A 16,546-nucleotide genomic window follows, 5' to 3' on the forward strand; every position below is an offset into this window, starting at 1 on the left:
CTTCCGAAAGATGTGGAACTCGGTGTGGATAACAGGGCTAAAAAAAAAAAATTGAGAATTTGAAGAACTATACAATCAAGAAAGCCATCTATAACTGGGCCAAGGTGTGGAGTGAAGTAAAGGAATCGACTTTGAAGAATTCCTGGAAAAAAAACTCCTCACGTCTACGGTCAGCAATGAGGAGAATGATGAAATGAATTTTGAAGGATTTACAGAAGAAATCCATGGAATATTCAGAAATGCTGGTGAAAACTTAGAAAGACAGGCTGTGATTGATTGGCTTGAAAGAGATGCCAATGACCCAGGATATGGTGTGATGAGTGAAGACAAGATTCTCCAGTCTATTACTGGTGACGTCGACGAAGAGGAGGAGGATGAAGAAGGCAGTGAAGAACCAACACCACTGACTACGAAATACAGTTTACTCATGACCTATGTTGACGGATTAATTAATTTTTCATCCAACTGTGCTAATCCAGAAGTTGGAAACATGTACCAGTACCTGAGGCGAACCAAAGAGCTGATCATACAACAGGCCATAATGAACACAGAAGGCAAGCTAAACTTGATTTTTATATGGTAAGAAAATCAAGCCAAGCACCTTCAACCAGTTAGGCCTCACAGGCAACCCAAGTGCCTTCAACCAGTGAGGCTTCAGCAGCTGGCAGTCAAAACTAACTTTGCTTAATGAACTGTACAGTAATCTTAAGTGTTAATTTTAGTGTTGTGTTAGTATTGGTTACATAAATTGTCAAGAATTCTTAACTTCAATATGTGTGGCATCAATCAAGAAGGCGAACAACAACAAGGTAAGTTGAGGTTTCTAGTTGAATATTTAATAATTATATGTGGCAAGGCAATTCAAATTATGTTGCTTGTAGTATAAAAATAGTTGGAAATGGTCATGCTTGGACTCAGGTGAAAAAATACTCTAATCCGGAAAACATGATTATCCGGCTGGGGATCCTTCCATATAGTCCGGATAATCGAGTGGATACAGTACATTTTATAAATAAAAATTATTACATTATTATAAATGATCTAACAAAGTCTACTCAGATCTTTGTATTCACCCAATTGTGCTTACGGGGGTTGAGCTCTGCTCTTTTGGCCCACCTCTCGACTGTCAGTCAAAATTTATATCCCCCCCACACACACATCCCCCAGGAAATAGCCTGTAACAGTTGTCTAACTCCTAGGTACCTATTTACTGCTAAGTAACAGGGGCATCAGGGTGAAAGAAACTCTACCTATTTGTTTTCCACCATCGCTGGGGATCGAAACCAAACCCTAAGATTACGAGTCCCAAGTGCTGTCCACTCAGCCACAGGCCCACAGTTTCTCTATAGTACTGTATATAAGAGAGAGTAAAGTTGGCCAAGAGAACAGACGGGACAATTTCATAATTGTTGACGTATATAATTCGTTGTTGAGAACCTTACTCCTGCATACCTATTTATTCCTAGGTGAACAGGTGCATTAGGGGAAGGAAAACATACCCAACCACTTCTGTCTCATCTGGGAGTCGAACCTGGGATCCCAAATTGTGAGTTAAGAACAAATGTAACTGTAGTAAAGTTGTAATATATTTTCATTATGTCCAAAGTGAACTTATGTCAGTTACCATAGTGTTCTGTGTCTGTATGCTTAATAATAGTTAATGAATAGAAGCTGCCCTCACACTATGCCTGGCCAATATAGTTCTGGCATTTTGTTGATGTAATGCTGTATGTCCATCATACTACTACCTAACCTGTACCTACTTATCGGTATGTCTTAACCAGTAATTTCAACATGTCATGGTACCTATGATTGGTCTTTATGGCATAAAGTTTTGTAAATGCATCTCATTAATTTTACCTCTTAAAAGTCTCTCTAAAATGACTTTAAAATCTCTAAAACAATGTGATAAATTCTGGATTTTACCGACCTCTATTGCTGTCCAAGTCAATTTAACAACCTTCTCATTCTCTAAGATTCCAGTGAAACTGTGAATCAATTCAATAATCATTTATTTGATTTGTTGCAGATCACCACCTTGGTGGCCATGTACAGTAATCACACTTCTGTTTCCAGCAGTGAACAACTTAGCATATGGCAGTGGTGTACGATAGGTTACTTCGTATTAAATTCACTGTTGTTGCAACTGTCTTTTATGCTGTTAGCAATAAAAATTAACAGGTTAGGTTATTCTAGGTAATGTTTATTTATTTATTTATTTGTTTACTGTACTTATATTTTTTTTTTATATATATACAAGAGTTGTTACATTCTTGTACCCATAGCGTTTCGGGCAGGTCCCTGGAATACGATCCCCTGCCGCGAAGAATCGTTTATCTTCTGTATCTTCTTATCTTCTTATCACATTGTTTTAGAGATATATACAAGAGTTCTTATATTTTTGTAAAGCCACTAGCACACATAGCATATCAGGCATGTATTAAATCCTAATTTTCCATGGAATACGACTCGCCAAATCGTTTAACAACCAGGTACCCATTCACTGCTGGGTGAACAGAGGCTACAGTTAAGGATTAGCGCCCAGTCAACCCTCCCTGGCCAGGATACAAACTCAGGCCATAGCACTCGCAAAGCACTGGGGAAGTGTTTTACCACTACGCCACACGGACCATAACAGATTTCAACCTAATTCAGCATTATTTAGAACTCTAGAGAAATGTTTGTATCACAGGCTAAAAAGTGGATGTTCAATAATGTATACCACACAGGCATGGTCTGGTCAGCCTGGAGGTCAGGAGGCCTGGTCGACGACCGGGCCGCGGGGACGCTAAGCCCTGGAAGCACCTCAAGGTAGGCCCACATTTAATCTAAGATTTTTTTTTTATTATTCAAGGTCATATTAGGCTAGACTATGGATGGTTAGCTTGGTTCCTGTTAGTGTGCACAAGACAAAGTAATGCAACTGCCACCTCAGCCGGGTGACAGATGTTCATGAACACCGTGGCCACCAACACATGGGTCGACACTGTGGCATACACAGGGACAGCACTGTGGCCGACATGGACAGATGCTGTGGCAGACACAGGCACTGACACTGGCTGACACAGGCACTGACACTGGCTGACACACAGTCGACACTGTGGCAGACACACAGGTTAACACTGTGGCTGACACTGGGACAGACGCTGTGGCTGGCACAGGGACAGACGCTGTGGCTGGCACTGGGACAGACGCTGTGGCTGGCACTGGGACAGACGCTGTGGCTGGCACTGGGACAGACGCTGTGGCTGGCACAGGGACAGACGCTGTGGCTGGCACTGGGACAGACGCTGTGGCTGGCACAGGGACAGACGCTGTGGCTGGCACAGGGACAGACGCTGTGGCTGACACAGGGACAGATGCTGTGGCTGGCACAGGGACAGACGCTGTGGCTGGCACTGGGACAGACGCTGTGGCTGGCACTGGGACAGACGCTGTGGCTGGCACAGGGACAGACGCTGTGGCTGGCACAGGGACAGACGCTGTGGCTGGCACAGGGACAGACAACACAGGGACCAACACTGTGGCCAACACAGGGACAGTCGACACAGGGACCGACACTGTGGCAGACACAGGGACAGTCGACACAGGGACCGACAAAGGGACTGCCACTTCACACACCCAATAGGTTCTCTTTTAATACACTTTCTTACCTGGTGACAACACAACACGGGTATCAAGAGGGCGTGTGGGCGCGAGGTAGGGGAGATAGAGTGTATGGAGGCAGGGCGCCACACCTCTCCTCTTGACTGTTGACAAGTTTGAAGGTGGCGGCGGGGGAGCCACCCCCCTGCCCACCCACCCCTATGCCTTACGCCACACTATGTACCCACAAAATGTTTAGTTATTTATCGCTCAAGGTTCGTATCCTGGCTGGGAAGGATTGACTGGTCGCAAATCCTTAACTGTAGGCTCTGTTCACCCAGCAGTGAATGGATACCTGGTTGTTAAACGATTTGGCGAGTCGTATTCCCGGGAATATTAGGAGTAAAGACTTGCCCGGAACGGTGTGCGTGCTAGTGGATGTTTTATTTATTTATTTATTTATTTAAATATAAGAAGGTAGATTGTGATTGTGATGTACAATAATGTATGAACTCCTGTATATAAATAAATCAATACAAAAGCAAACATGAGAGAACAATTAAATGTGCGCCCTCAGGGTTCGAACCCTGGTAGACGTCGGTTACTATGTGTGCAGACTTCTTTATTTGAAGGTAAATTTAACATCCTTCAGAAAGGACTAATAAAGTAACAACTGAACCCATTGATACTCCACTTTCTACAAGAGTAATACATTATATCAAATGAGTATATTAAGTGTTTTTCAATATTTATAATGAAACATTTTTATATATTTGTTTGGGAAGCTTAACTATCGTGGGTAACCTGTGGCCCAGTGGTCAGCGCTGTCGGCTCACAACCGGCACGTCCTGGGTTCGAGTCCTGGGCAGGGCGAGACAGCTAGGCGCGTCTCCTTACACCCGTTGCCTCTGTTCACCTAGCAGTGAATAGGAACTTGGTTGTTAGTCGACCGTTGTGGGTCGCTTTCCGAGGAATGTTCAAATACCGTTCATATTCGAGAAGACTACGAATGTCCTACAAGACGTGGAAACCCAGTTATAGTACAGAATGAACAGAGGCCCTAGAGGCAAAGTAATAGAGACCGCCGGGGACCGGTAAAGTCCCCACCCCCGGGTGGTGGGAACCCAGTAGTCTCTCTCGGATAGTGGTATCTGATCATTTTGTTAGTCATAATAATATAACTTATATTATATTTATAGTTCGTATAACACATATTACACGGGCGTATTTATAGTTTTATAACACTTTATAATAATATGTAATATGTGTAATATATATGTAATATGTGTTACATATGTATACATATACAATTCCATATATATCTTTATAATATGTAATATGTGTTATACACTTTTATAACACTAGGTACTGCTGGTACTGGTGACGTCTGGGGCATAAACGTCGGCACTGGGGACCTCATCTTGCCAGTTAATGCACACCCAGGCGCTATACATGCTTAACTGGGGACGTCACCTTGCTAGGTACTGCACACGTACGTGCTATATATATGGCCACTATGGGGACGTCACGTTGCCAGGTACTGCACACGTAGGTCATAAAAAGTTAACCTGGGTAGTACCTCGCGTTCTCACGTATCACACATGTAGCTGGGAATACGTCAACACTCTGAACTTCACGTTGCCAGGTAGTACACACGTAAGCGGGAAGATGTCAACAAACTGGACTTCACGTTGCCAGGTACCGTACACGTAGGTGAGAAAATGAACAATTCCATAGGTGCCGTAATGAGGGTTCGAACCTACGCCCGGGATGATCTCAGACACGCCTTAGTCAACTGACGGCACGTCTGGGATCATCCCGGGCGTAGGTTCGATCCCTCATCACGGCCCTTGTGGATTTGTTTATTTGATATATCACGCTATTGTGATTTTGGTGTGTATTGTACGTTGGAAAATGACAATACTGCAGACTTCACGTTGTCAGGTACCGCACACTAAGAAGACAACAACGAGGATGTGCCGTTGCCAGGGACTGCACACGTAAGTGCTAGGCGTCTGGATAATTCGTCTCTGGTCGTTCCAACGTTAGTTTATACCTTGGGTAGTATATACTTGGGATTGCATATATAAAAATATGGTATGCTTAAGTATCGACACACCTAATAAGTCCACTAAGAAGTGGGGACGACTGGTACTTGTGCTATAAAAAAAATATTTTAAATGTAGCCTATATTTCTACCTTTCTGATGACATAAAAACTTTCGTTAATTACAATATCTAGATCAAACTAACATTGATTTTCAAAAGATTGTATATTTTCCATCAATGGAGAGCATCAGCCAAGAAGCCTTCTTTAAAATATGAATATCTTTCCGCACCCAATAAGATCTAATCTCTGAATAAAACGCAAAAAACGACTTGATTGTAACCTATCCACCGCTGCCCATTGGATGGGGGAGAGGGGGTTATGTGTAGGATAAACATATCAATTGTGACACTAGCCCTCCATATATGTCAGTTGCTTAAATTATAAACTGTACTTGTGGTCGGTCTCGAGCCCATTGTTGATGTGACGATGTGCATTTACTTTTGTAACTAGCTCATCAAGATTATAACTTGCTTGGCTATATGAATTGTGGGGCTCAGTCCCTGAGCCCATTATGTGCCTCTGTAACACTCCACTATCGCCCATTGGATGGGTATGGGGTGCATAATAAATGAACTAAACTAAACTCTGCCTTTTTGATAACATATACAATTATAAGCTTTATTTGTGAATCTCAATTAATTAAATAATTTATCACAGAGCCTGAAGGTAACCTGCCTCCCTCTTAACATGCACCAAACCAGAAAATTGCTCCCCCACACTCTCGTTTCCTTACTTTTTGCATAAAAATTTATAATTCTATAATAACAAATTATTTGTTTTTCTTTACATGCAGGCAACGTGACAATTTTGATGATGGCCACTCCTTTAAAGATTGAAAGGATATTTTTAAGTTCCTCCCAAAAAAAAACCATATATACAGTACTAGTATACCTTTAATTTAAATAATCTATCCGCAGCTAAAGCCAGACGTGCACCGAATGCTCTCAGTTATCACCTGCTCTATTTTAAAGTAAAGTATTTGGTAATTTAATGGTAGGTACAGATATAAAACCAAGTGTAATACTGTACAATACAGTACTCTATAATACAGTATTCCACACTGTACCTCTCCTTTTCCTGGAGCAGCCAAAACGTAGGGAATGTTTTAGCGTGATGCTATTACTAATGGGTATTTCAGCGGTTGGAAGAAAACGCTCACAGAGTGGGGACTTATTTTATTTTTATAATAATAATTAATTATTTATTAAACACAAATAATTAATTAATAATAATAATCATAATAAGTGATTAAATAATTGATAATCCTTAAATGAAGAAGCATAATAGCTCATTATAACGAATAAAGATAATTAAAGTGGATAATTAATTATGGTGACTAATAATGATTAGTGAATAACCATAAATTATTATACAGAAATAATATTAATGGATAGCCGTTATAATGATAATGTATTAAATCAAATACAGTGAAGTGACATCTCTAATTAGTAATTGAAAGTTGCATGATTGAATTTACGGTAATTCCAATTCTTGGTATTCTTGGCTTATCACTTTTGGGGTTCCATCGGAGCACCTCCAATCCCGTGAGGGCCAGCGGCGCAGAACCCCCACCCCCGAAGGGCGAGCGGAAGCTGGCCGCTCTAAGTAGTAACATGACTTCTCGCTACCGTGACCGTAAGCGTGCCCGTATGCCCGGAGAGGCCATTAAAAAAGTCAGGTTTCCCTGACTGAAAAAGGTACCATTCCGGGTCTACTAGGCAGATGCTGCTAACTGACGCAGCTCCCTTGGAGGGCCGACGGAGCGCCATCTTGACGAGGCATGTGGTGTAGAGGGCGGGAGAGCCCACCAACCGTGACCCCTGGGAGGAGTGCATACTGCCGGGTTTGTACTCCATGCAGGGAGTGCTTTTCACCAAGGTGAATGACTGGTCGATCCCGTGTACATCTTCGTCGCAGGAACCCGTCCTCACAGAGACCAGTCCTTAAAGGTTGTTTTTAAGTGTGGGAAAGTGAACGCTGTCCACACCGAGGCCGACTCTCCAGGGTCGAGTACTACTGGCAACTTAGTCTGCAAGAGTGGGGATGACTGGATGCGACACCTGTAGCGAAAGGTAGGAATGGGTAGAATTGAATGAAGTCCCAAGCATAACTGAGTGGGGAGTAGCATAGAAGCCTAGTGATGGTACTGCCAGATACAATAAGTGCTAACTCCTGGAACAATCAGACGCCTCCTCTGCGGGAAACGAAGAGAAATAGTGAATGTCAGCGTCTAGTAGTTAGTAGGCTCCAGTACGGCAATTATTAATAACAAGGCAAATTATAAGTCAATGTTAAAACACAGAGCAGACAGTGGACTGCAGGTGGCTCCAAATGACTGCATAGAGTGCAGCGATGTCCATATCGCTATGCAGCGGGTAAATACTAAATAATGCCAACAGGCCAAGGTAAGAGGATGTTAAGTGGGCATCGAACTGCGAAACTACTTAAGCTCAAACAAGACGAATTAGAACTGTAAAGAAATTATTATTAAGAATGGAGAGAAAATGCGATCTTCCCTTCTTCTCCCGTGAAAATCCTCGGCTGTGACTCGCCAGCTGGACCATTGCAGCTGCGGCATCTTCAGTTGGACACCGCTAGATATCAACTTCACCATCTGGGACATACTCGGTTGGATACCTCCTTCTGGAGCCTCAGCTGCTGGGTCATCGTCTGGAAACTCTTCAGCCGGAACACCAGGGACTGGGCCTCGATCAGCGGCCGTAACACTACCAGCTGGGCCATCAGCTGCTGGATCATCGGCATGGACCACGTCAGCCGGCACGTCAGCAGCTGGGTCTGGCCCCGAAAAACAAACTAATAATATGTAATACGTAAATTAGAAAGGAATATAAAGAATGACAAATGTAAAGAAAAGAAATCGTATATAAATAAAGGGGGCAACTGTGCGTGCTCAGCTGGAACACCGCCAGCTGAGCCTTCGGCTGCTAGATTATCGGCGGGAAACTCCATCCGACGTAACATCAGCAGCCGGAACGTCGGCGGCTGGGGCAACTTCATGCCGGAATACCACCGACTGGGACATCAGCTGCTGGGTCCTCGGCTGGAACGTCGTCAGTTGGAACTTCAACAGCTGGGGCATATAATAATACGAATTAATTATTAACTAAAATAATTAATTGATAATAAAAATCATAAGAAATGATTAATTACAAGGGCATGGTCAGCTGGAACACCGCCAGCTGAGCCTTCGGCTGCTGGATCATCGGCGGGAACTACATCCGCTGGAACATCAGCAGCCGGGACGGGCCATTAGCTGCTGGATCATCGGCAGGGACCACCTCAGCCGGAACATCAGCTGGGCCTGGCCCCAGGGGACATGCTCAGCTGGAACACCACCAGCTGGGCCATAAACTGCTGGGTCATCAGCGGGGACCACATCAGCCGCTGCTGGATCATCAGGAACCTCAGCAGCTGGGTTTGGCCCCAGGGCAGCTGTGCCATCAGCTGCTGGATCATCGGCAGGGACTACATCTGCCGGAACATCAGCAGCTGGGTCTGCCCGCAGGCAGGCAAACAAATGAGGGTTACAAATTTATAACCAGAGTAAAATGTAGGACTGTAAAGTCGCGTAAGAAGTAGTAAGACCAATGCCTGAAACCACTTGCCCTGTTTAACATAAATCCATAAATAAATATGGACCATAAATAAATATGGGATAAATAAATATGGGGTAAATAAATATGGGATAAATAAATATGAGGGATGATAATAAACAGAGAAAAGTGAATAGACCTAACCAGATATAATGACTGATTAATAATTGAGACTTCATCTGAGTGTACTCCGACATTGCATTGGCACTTGCACTAGGCTCCATCAACAATGTGCCACGACTCATACTCCCTAGTTGCATCTTAGCAGCACTGGCGCACTGCTCAGTTATGTTATACGACATCGAGTAATGTGGTATCGCAGTTTTTCTCTATCCAATAAATAATAAGAACAGGTGGAGAACGATTATAATAGAGAATAATAAAGAATTATAACACTAAAGGATAACAATGATAAGGAATAATTGACAGGATTCGGCTGAATCGAATCTTCGGAACTGAAGTAATTCTTGACTTATTAAAGATAATATAAGCGTAAAGAAAACTTAATCTTTTCTTAAAGTAAAGATTCTTAGTAACTGAAGCCTCAGCTGCTGGATCATCGGTTGGAACCTCGCCAGCCGGAACTTCAGCAGCTGGGTTAATAATTAATTATAATAAAGAATAAATAATAAAGAATAATAACAATGAAGAATAACAATAGTAAGGGTGATGATCCAGCCAGTGATTAATAATCACTTGCGCACTGCTCAGTTAAGTTATACGACATCGAGTAATGTGGTACAGCAGTTGTTCTCTCTCCAATAATTAAGAATAGATTAATGACGATTATAATAAAGAATAATAATAAATAATAACTATGAAGGATAACAATAATAAAGAAATTGGCTGGATTCGTCTGAATCGATTCTTCGGAACTGAAGTAATTCTTGATTTTATATTAAAGTAGGATATAAGCATAAAGAAAACTTAATCTTTCTCGTAGGAAAGAATCTTAGTAGCTGGAGTGGCGGCCAGATGGGCGACACCACCAGTGTGGCGCCGCCCGCCCCGGGGCGTTAAGAGCCCGCACGTGCACGCCTCGTGCCCGGGCGCCCATCAGGTCAAGGGGCGAAGCAGAGCCCCCCAAGGACCACGCCTAGGGCAAGCAAGCCACTGAGCCTGGCCACGTGGGCGTCACCACCAGATCCAGCTGCGCTGCGCATATCAGTAGCTTTACAAGAATGTTACTACTACGCTATGTAACCTCACAAACCCAATGTGCCTTCTTGTATATGAATAAATAAATAAATAAATAAATAAATAAATAAATAAATAAATAAATAAATAAATAAATAAATAAATAAATAAATAAATAAATAAATAAATAAATAAACTGGGCCTGGCCACGCGGGCAACACCACCAGGTGTGGCGCCGCCCGCCCGCGTGCAAGGGAGACCCACACGTGCATTGCACGACACGCTCTCCCGGGCACGGCACTGAGGGCGGGAAGGGCATACTCAGCAGGAACACCGCCAGCTGAGCCTTCGGCTGCTGGGTCATCGGCGGAAACCACATCCGTCAAAACATCAGCAGCCGGGACGGGACATAGGGGAAGCCCTGCACGTGCTCCCCACGTGGCCCCCAGTCCCGGTCGCCGCCTGCAGGAGGCCCTCAGTGCGGGCGAGAGCCCGGTACGCCCACACCCCGTGCCCCTCAGCCCAGGCGAGAGGAGAGGCAAGGCCCCTAGTGCAGCCCCCAGAGGCGTGAGAGCCGTAAGGAGCCTGTCCACGTGGCCCTCGCCGTACCCCAGGCATGGACACTAGGCCACGCCGTGCACACCTCCGGGCCCCAGTGACGGCCCCGAGGGCAAGGATTCGTCTCTGGTCGTTCCAACGTTAGTATATACCTTGGGTAGTAAATACTTGGGATTGCATATATAAAAATATGGTATGCTTAAGTATCGACACACCATATAAGACCACTAAGAAGTGGGGACGACTGGTACTTGTGCTATAAAAATAAGTACTGAAACCAGCTATGCTTGCAGTATAAACCGCATATAGCTTATAAGTAGCATGGTGTACTAATATGCCAACATAATAATAAACTTTACGTCCAACCTAAGGGACCTGCGATGTACTAAAATTAATATTGTATTTTAATATACTGACTTTGTAATAAATTTAAACGACATTATACAATGGGTTCCACAAGGGCCTGCAACTGTACCTATAGTACAGTATAATCAAAACGTAGCATATAAATACTATGTTATAAGAGTACAACTTAGCAAACTATAATGATCCCAATATAAATGAGGCAACTGGGACCTGTGAAGTACATATGCTTATTTACATCGTGCACAGCAATAATTAGGATGGCATACTAAATACCACCCTAATAATTTATAAGGTTCAAAGACGAGTCCAGAGGGGCCTGCTATGTATATATACTATGCACAGTATGCCAAGAGAGCATGAATTTAGTATGGTATAAAATACCAACTTAGTAAATATAAGTATGTATAAAAAAGGGGGGTGTAAACCACAAAGCGTTCCATTGGGACTTGAAAAGTACATATACCAAAAGCAGAGAAACCTGTATGGTATATTAAACGCAACAGTGCAAAATAACTAATAAGTCCGTTAAAAATATAAGCCATGTACATCGCTCGATGTAAAGGAACCAAGCACAGCCTTAACTTAGAATGTAATAAATACCAACTCAGTGTATTAGGTTAACTAAGGCCAGTACGAAAAGGGGTTAGTTCACTCAAGATCATTTAATATGCACCGAAAAGGGGTCCATGGGGCTGTGATGTACATATAGTATGTACTGTATAGACCAAAATATAGCTTATATTTATGTGTAGTACAAATAATACTACTTGAATAATTATATATATGACCATTAAGAAAGCGGTCCATTGGGACCTCATACCCACACGTAATATTACCAAAGTTGTAGGAATAGATAGACTCAATTTAAAATGGGTCAAAAGGGACCTGCGATGAACATAAATATGAGATATATATATATATATATATATATATATATATATATATATATATATATATATATATATATATATATATATATATATATATATATGTATATATATATATATATATATATATATATATATATATATATATATATATATATATATATATTTAATAGTTATAATTTAATGGTTACTATTTTATGTGTAAGGAAGAAAACAATAATAATAATAATAATAATTATTATATTAGATAATAATTAGAATTACAATTAGAATAATAATAACAATTATAATGATAACTATTATAATTATAATAGCAATGATATAATTGATTACACCTATAGCAGATTTAATAATGCCATTTCAATAAATAACTAATTACACGTTCCTTTATTTAAATTTACACTAATGCATTAACGAAGGTAATTACAACAATAATAGGTAAAGATTAATTGTGGTATTATATATCGGAAGACATTGAGGGTTCGGGCAGAACATCCCTATTCCTCTGGCCAATGGAGCAGAACCGGACATAATAAGTCCCCATTCTCAAGGCGTGTTTTTCCCAAGCACAGAAATACATTATATCATAGGAGTATATTGATTGTATTCCAATACTTATATCGAAACACTTCTATATATTCGTTTGGGAAGCGCGCTTCGTCACGGGTAACCTGTGGCTCAGTGGTCAGCGCTGCCGGCTCACAACCGGCACGTCCTAGGTTCGAATCCTGGGCAGGGCGAGACAGCTAGGCGCGTCTCCTTGCACCCGTTGCCTCTGTTCACCTAGCAGTAATTAGGAACTTGGTTGTTAGTCGACTGTTGTTGGTCGCTTTCTGAGGAATGGTCAAATACCGTTCATATTCGAGAGAACTTCAAATTTCCCACAAAACATGGAACCTAGACAGAAGTACTAAAGTACAGACGCAACAGAAGGCCCTAGAGGCAAAGTAACAGAGACCGCTGGGGACCGGTAAAGTCCCCACCCCCGGGTGGTGGGAACCCAGTAGTCTCTCTCGGATAGTGGTATCTGATCATTTTGTTACTCAACTTTTTTGCTCTTTTAAAGCTGAGATGTCTACTTCATTAAACATATAACTTATAATAAATACTTATACTTTTATAATTCATTAAACATATAACTTATAATAAATACTTATACTTTTATAATACTCTACACTAGGTACTGCTGGTACTGGTGTACTGGTGACGTCTAACGTCTGGGGTCATAAACGTCGGCACTGTGGACCTCATGTTGAAAGTTAATGCACACCCAGGCGCTATACATGCTTAACTGGGGACGTCACCTTGCTAGGTACTGCACACATACGTGCTATATATGACCACTATGGGGACGTCACGTTGCCAGGTACTGCACACATAGGTGATACAAAGTTAACCTGGGTACCTCGCATTGGCACGTACCGCACATGTAGCTGGGAAGGCGTCAACACTCTGAACTTCACGTTGCCACGTACTGCACACGTAGGCAGGAAGATATCAACACTCTGGCCTTCACCTTGCCAGGTACTGCACACGTAGGTGGGAAGTTGTCAACAAACTGAACTTCACGTTCCCATGTACCGTACACGTAGGTGAGAAAATGAACAATTCCATAAGAGCTGTGATGAGCGTTCCAGTCTACGCCTGGGATGATCCTAGACGCGCCTTAGTTAACTGACGGCACGTCTGGGATCATCCCGGGCGTAAGTTCGATCCCTCATCACGGCCCTTGTGGATTTGTTTATTTGATATATCACGCTATTGTGATTTTGGTGTGTATTGTACGTTGGTAAATGACAACACTGCAGACTTCACGCTGTCAGTTATAGCACACGCAGGTGGGAGGATGTCAACACTGTGGACTTCCCGTTGTCAAGTTTTGCACACGTAGGTGCTATGAAGACAACACCGAGGATGTGCCGTTGCCAGGGACTGCACACGTAAGTGCTAGGCGTCTGGATAATTCGTCTCTGGTCGTTCCAACGTTAGTATATACCTTGGGTAGTGTATACTTGGGATTGCATATATAAAAATATGGTATGCTTAAGTATCGACACACCAAATAGTCCACTAAGAAGTGGGGACGACTGGTACTTGTGCTATAAAAATAAGTACTGAAACCAGCTATTCTTGCAGTATAAACCGCATATAGCTTATAAGTAGCATGGTGTACGAATATGCCAACATAATAATAAACTTTACGTCCAACCTAAGGGACCTGCGATGTACTAAAATTAATATTGTATTTTAATATACTGACTTTGTAATAAATTTAAACGCCATTATACAATGGGTTCCACAAGGGCCTGCAACTGTACCTATAGTACAGTATAATCAAAACGTAGCATATAAATACTATGTTATAAGAGTACAACTTAGCAAACTATAATGATCCCAATATAAATGGGGCAACTGGGACCTGTGAAGTACATATGCTTATTTACATCGTGCACAGCAATAATTAGGATGGCATACTAAATACCACCCTAATAATTTATAAGGTTCAAAGATGAGTCCAGAGGGGCCTGCTATGTATATATACTATGCACAGTATGCCAAGAGAGCATGAATTTAGTATGGTATAAAATACCAACTTAGTAAATATAAGTATATATAAAAAGTGGGGTGTAAACCACAAAGTGTTCCATTGGGACTTGAAAAGTACATATACCAAAAGCAGAGAAACCTGTATGGTATATTAAACGCAACAGTGCAAAATAACTAATAAGTCCGTTAAAAATATAAGCCATGTACATCGCTCGATGTAAAGGAACCAAGCACAGCCTTAACTTAGAATGTAATAAATACCAACTCAGTGTATTAAGTTAACTAAGGCCAGTACGAAAAGGGGTTAGTTCACTCTAGATCATTTATTATGCACCGGAAAGGGGTCCATGGGGCTGTGATGTATGTACTGTATAGACCAAAATATAGCTTATATTTATGTGTGGTACAAATAATACTACTTGAATAATTATATATATGACCATTAAGAAAGCGGTCCATTGGGACCTCATACCCACACGTAATATTACCAAAGTTGTAGGAATAGACAGACTCAATTTAAAATGAGTCAAAAGGGACCTGCGATGAACATATATATGAGGTATATATATATATATATATATATATATATATATATATATATAATTTAATGGTTACTATTTTATGTGAAAGGAAGAAAACACGTGCTTGGAGTGAGGGGGTCTTATTTAATTATTTAATAATAATAATAATAATAATTATATTAAATAATAATTAGAATAACAATTATAATAATAATAACAATTATAATGATAACTATTATAATTATAATAGCAATGATATAATTTATTACACCTATAATAGATTTAATAATGCCATTTCAATAAATAACTAATTACACGTTCCTTTATTTAAATTTACACTAATGCATTAACGAATGTAATTACAACAATAATAGGTAAAGATTAATTGTGGTATTATATATCGGAAGACATTGAGGGTTCGGGCAGAACACCCCTATTCCTCAGGCCAATGGAGCAGAACCGGACATAATAAGTCCCCATTCTCAAGGCGTGTTTTTCCCAAGCATAGAAATACAGAAATACATTATATCATAGGAGTATCTTGATTGTATTCCAATACTTATATCGAAACACTTCTATATATTCGTTTGGGAAGCGCGCTTCCTCACGGGTAACCTGTGGCTCAGTGGTCAGCGCTGCCGGCTCACAACCGGTACGTCCTAGGTTCGAATCCTGGGCAGGGCGAGACAGCTAGGCGCGTCTCCTTGCACCCGTTGCCTCTGTTCACCTAGCAGTAATTAGGAACTTGGTTGTTAGTCGACTGTTGTTGGTCGCTTTCTGAGGAATGGTCAAATACCGTTCATATTCGAGAGAACTTCAAATTTCCCACAAAACATGGAACCTAAACAGAAGTACTAAAGTACAGACGCAACAGAAGGCCCTAGAGGCAAAGTAACAGAGACCGCTGGGGACCGGTAAAGTCCCCACCCCCGGGTGGTGGGAACCCAGTAGTCTCTCTCGGATAGTGGTATCTGATCATTTTGTTACTAAACTGTTTTTGCTCTTTTAAAGCTGAGATGTCTACTTCATTAAACATATAACTTATAATAAATACTTATACTTTTATAATTCATTAAACATATAACTTATAATAAATACTTATACTTTTATAATACTCTGCACTAGGTACTGCTGGTACTGGTGTACTGGTGACGTCTAACGTCTGGGGTCATAAACGTCGGCACTGTGGACCTCATGTTGAAAGTTAATGCACTCCCAGGCG

The 16,546-nt window shown here is 41.5% G+C and overlaps 1 protein-coding gene across 2 annotated transcripts in view; it reads right to left on the bottom strand.

The window, feature by feature from the left end:
• LOC123745401 (POC1 centriolar protein homolog A) overlaps positions 1–3,965 on the bottom strand; it is a 55,691-nt gene extending 51,726 nt beyond the window's left edge. The window contains exon 1 of one of the 2 annotated variants that reach the window (XM_045725925.2): positions 3,654–3,965. The gene's annotated coding sequence lies outside the window, so the exon portion shown is untranslated. Of the gene's footprint in view, positions 1–2,279; positions 2,426–3,653 lie in introns of those variants that run through there. The other variant, XM_069300837.1, reaches the window with a different exon arrangement.
• Between the last annotated feature and the right edge of the window lie 12,581 nt (positions 3,966–16,546).

Source organism: Procambarus clarkii, chromosome 44 (genome assembly GCF_040958095.1).
Source record: "Procambarus clarkii isolate CNS0578487 chromosome 44, FALCON_Pclarkii_2.0, whole genome shotgun sequence".
NCBI classification, from domain to species: Eukaryota; Metazoa; Arthropoda; class Malacostraca; order Decapoda; family Cambaridae; genus Procambarus; species Procambarus clarkii.